Source organism: Belonocnema kinseyi, chromosome 10 (assembly GCF_010883055.1).
Source record: "Belonocnema kinseyi isolate 2016_QV_RU_SX_M_011 chromosome 10, B_treatae_v1, whole genome shotgun sequence".
Classification (NCBI taxonomy): domain Eukaryota; kingdom Metazoa; phylum Arthropoda; class Insecta; order Hymenoptera; family Cynipidae; genus Belonocnema; species Belonocnema kinseyi.
In genome coordinates this window covers 68,087,713-68,092,390 of record NC_046666.1, presented here as the reverse complement: position 1 = coordinate 68,092,390, position 4,678 = coordinate 68,087,713, and positions in this window count along the sequence as shown.

Genomic DNA, 4,678 nt, shown 5'->3' with positions numbered 1-4,678 from the left:
AAGTTGAAAGACCTATTACTTTATATGATTTCCGCCGCCTTAAGAGGGCCCCACGTCGGCCGTGCCTAGGGCCCGACGGTCTTAAAAGACGGCACTGGTAAAAGCCAATAGCACGTACCGTAAACTTCACAAGAGTTACAAGTGCCTGCTATTAGCACTTTTTGTATAAAATGCAGGGAATTTTTTATTTGAGGAGGAATAAAAACGAATTTTCTGAAAATGTAAGGAAAATATAATTTTGCCATGGAAGAGGACATTATTGAGAAGAATTATAATTCTGACATGAAACAGAGAATTATCCAAAAGAATTATAATCTTGAGATGGTATAGGGATTTGCAGCTTCAAATGGAGAAGGTTCGAAAAGAATTATATCTGTGATTTGAAACAGGCAATTATAGAAAAGAATTATATTTTTGACTTAAAACAGGGTTCGAAAAAAAGTTTTCGAAAATAACTATAATTTTGACATAGAATAAGAAATTTTTGAAAAGAACTATAATTATGTCAAGGAACAAGGAAACTTCCCAAAAAATTACAATTTTAAGTTGCAGCGGAAAATCGTCGAAAGAATTAGAAGTTTTACTTTGAACCGAGAAGGTTCAAAAAGAATTATCAATTCTATATGAAATCAGGAATTTTCGAAAAGAATTATAATTTTGATATAGAAATGAGGCATTTTCTAAAAGAATTCTAATTCTAATTTGAAATAAAGTTTTTTCAAAAATGGGTTTAATTTTGAAATGGTACAGGGAATTTTGCAAAAAAAATACAATTTTGATTTGGAGCATGGAATATTCGAAAAGAATGATAATCTCCAGCTGGAGTGTGGAATTTGCGAAAAGAAGTATTTTTCTGATTTGGCATAGAGAATTTTCGAAAAAACTATAATTCTGACATGGAATAAGGAATTTTATAAGAGAACTGTGATTCTGATTTTTAAACGTAAATATCGAAAAAAATTATAATTTTGACTTGATACGGGAAAAATTCGAAAAGAATTATGATTCTCATTTAGAAAAGAACATTTTTGAAAGAGATTATAATATTATTATATAATATTGACTTGTAATAAGGAATTTGCGAAAAGAATTACTATTGCAAGTTGGGTTAGGGATTTTGCGAAAAGAAATATAATTCGAACATGGAACAAGGAATTTACCAAAAGAAGTGCTGTTCGGACTTGGAAGATTAAATTTTCGAAAAGAGCTAGAATTCTGACATGCAACATGAAATTTTCCAAAATAATTACAATTTTTAGTTGGAACAGAGAATTTTCAAAGGGAATTATAATATTTAGTTGGGGCAAGGGAATTTCCGAAAAGAATTATAATTCGGATTTGGAACCAGGAATTTTCCAAAATAATCAAACTTTTGACTTGGAAGAATAAATTTTTGGGTACAATTACAATTAGAGTTAGAGATAGAAATCTATATAAGAATAATAATTAGGAGTCCGGGAAAGACTGCGAATTTAAAATCACCCTTCTGGTACGCTCTGTTCCCTTTATCGAAATTTCCTGAATTTTTCCAATTTTACTCAAAATTCCTACTATTTCCAAGATTGTCAGGTTTTCCTTAATCTACTGCTACCTTGGAGTTGGATATGTAATACATAAAAAATAAAGAGGGTGGTGAAAGTGATAAAGTGTTAAAGAGGGGTTGGGTGGAGAGTTTGAGAGTAGAAAAAAATGAAGGGATCTAGGGTTGGAGAGGGTTGGAGAGGTTGGAGAATATGAAGACAGTTTTGCAATGATTACTATTAAATATGGGAGAAGTTAGCGGGATTTTCTTATGATATAATAAGAAGGGTGTAAAATATCAAAAAATGAATATTTCTTAACTGAAGATGGAAAGTAAGGAATAAGAAACTACAAGAGTTGGAAACATTCATAAGCTGCGTTAGCTGCGTCGCAGAAAAGTACAAGAGACGGATGAGCTAACATCATGATTTACAACTCAGTATATTTTGTTCCTTGAAGCTTGTACCGAGCACTTCCGGTTCCGGCTCCTATGCCCTTTAAGACCACGTTTTGTTACAAATCATGATATACTTCTGGGAACAAAAAAAGTAGATAAAAATATGTAAAATACATATTTATTTCTTTAAATTGTTGTTATATTTTTTAATATACTTTCGAAAGTTTATTTGATTTCTTAATTATTTTTTGTCTACATGTACATTTTTTAGCTCATTATTTAATTTATTATTCTTTTATTCAAAAACTGCCACATATAAAACTTGCTCGGCAGAGGAAAGCTCAAGTCGTAATTTTGAACACAGTGAGTTTTACTCTCCTAAACTTTAGAGGTGGCCATAATAAATTCTGCCGCCTCCAGGGACATTTTACTTTAATAACTATACATGTATATAATTGTGGGCATTGTAAACTCAAGTCGCTAAGAAGATTTTATAAAGTCCACTTTTCTTTATGACTAAAGTATAATATAATACATTTTCAATACTAGTTTCTGTATTTTCAAGATAGGTTAAATGTCAATTGAATACTTTCCTGTCGAATATGTATAAGTAAAAAATACATCTTTCTCAATTGTTTATTAACTTTTCGATAATTTTTTTTAACTTGTTAGTTTTCTTCTCAAAAATATTATTATAGATTTTCTTTTAAGTATATTGATTTGAATATTCAGCATCACCACTGCCATCTAACATTATATTTCCACATCAAGGCAAAATATTATCGACTAAAATTTTTATTTATAATTCCTTTATACGTTAAAAATTTTAATAGATAATTATTAATATTATCAAAACCAATGAAAAATTGTACTTGAAAAATATTTACTTTGAATATTTCCATATAGTATGAGAAAATCTTCCTTGCCAATCAGTTCCTTTTTTTTTTAATAGTTGGTAACTTATCAAGAAATGAATCTTTATTCAAGATTAGAAATAAAACAAAATTGTAAATAATTTTGCATTTATTCGCAAGAAAATTTGCGAACTTTTAAAATATCTTATAAACTGTAAAATCTGCTTTCGTAGAAAATTATAAATTTATAATTTTTTAACAATTTTAAGTTGCGTTAGCGTTTTCAACAAAAAATTGTTCTTTTTTTAACAAAATTCATTCTAATTTTCCCAAGATTTATCAGCTTTTAACAATTTTGGATGAACTATTTTAACGATTTTCGTCGGAAAATAGTATTTTTATTTAAAAAATTAGATTTTAAAAAAGATTCACGACTTTTAAAAATTTTAGGTTACGTTACAGGGTGTGTATCCAAACCCTGGAAACAAATTCCCTGACAATTCCAGGTTTTTTTCAGGTATAATTTTTCATAATAGGAAGCCATTAAAATATTTCGCATTTCTTAAAACAATTGAGTCGGAATATGTATACATTTTTGCAATCTTATTATAAAAATCATGTCTTTTCAGTTTCTATGAATTCAATAAATATGCTTAATTTAAAAAGATTTAGCAAACTATATTACACGATATTCTTAAATAGCCCCGTCGATCAATTAAATAATAAGATAATACTAAAAACATGATAAAAAATTTTTGGAATTTTTCTCTAAATTCTATGAATTTGAAAAATATTTGAAATAAATTTATATTCTATCTTCTTATACTTAAATATTAAATTCCACTTAAACCAATTCAATTGTATAACTTTTCTAGTCAACGTATTGTATTTCCAACAACATAGATGAATGGATATTCACAAAATACGTGATACATTTTTCAGGAACTTCTGATCCCCTCCCACCCCCTGCGTGATACTTTTTCAATTGGTTTTAAGATGAAGAATGATAATTCGGCAGATCCCCTACCCCCTAAATATATCAAGTATTTTGTGAATGACCCCTTTTCAACCAAAGTGATGAATGTTCAACTTAAATTATTATTCATCTCCAACAGGAATTGTAAAGAAAAATGATACATTTTTAGGAAAATAGTTTAACTTTAAAAAAAAGATGAATTTTCAAACGAGAAGATTAAGTTTCTACTAAATAATATACGATTTTTCAACTAAATACGTGAATTTTTAAGGAAATAGTTTGATTTTCAATTGAATAATACCAATTTTAAACCAAATAGTTGAATTTTAAACTAAAAAGTATCAATTTTCAACAAAATATATGACTTTTAAGAGAAAAAAGAAAATTGTCGACCAAAAATTGAATAGTTACATTTTTATTTAACAAAATAGTTACATTTTCAGCTCAAAAATCTTGTCAAGAAAAAAAACTAATTTAAAAGAAATTTTCACGTTTTCAACCCCATTGATGAATTTTCCACTAAAATTATGGATCTTTAACTGGAAAAGTCGAACTTTGAAGTGAAAAGTAAGAACTTTAAAAAAGCAGTTGAATTAAATATAAAAGGACGACTTTTCAAGATGAGTTGCATTTTAAACTGACAAAGATTGTTCAATAAAGAGAGAGAAAATGTTCAACCAAAAATAGCATAGTTAAATTTTCGGTTAAAAAAACTCATTAAAAAAAACGAAAGCTCAACAAAATAGTTTGAAATAATATAAGGCTATTTTTAAAAAATAAAGAATAATCATTATTCAATTATAAATTGCAATTTGCACAAATAATTAATTATGCTCTCGAAAAAATTCTCTGTATTTAAAAGTTGAATTTCTGAACAGTTTCAGGTTATTTTCAGATTTTGCACAGGAAATGATTTTTTTAAAGAAGAAA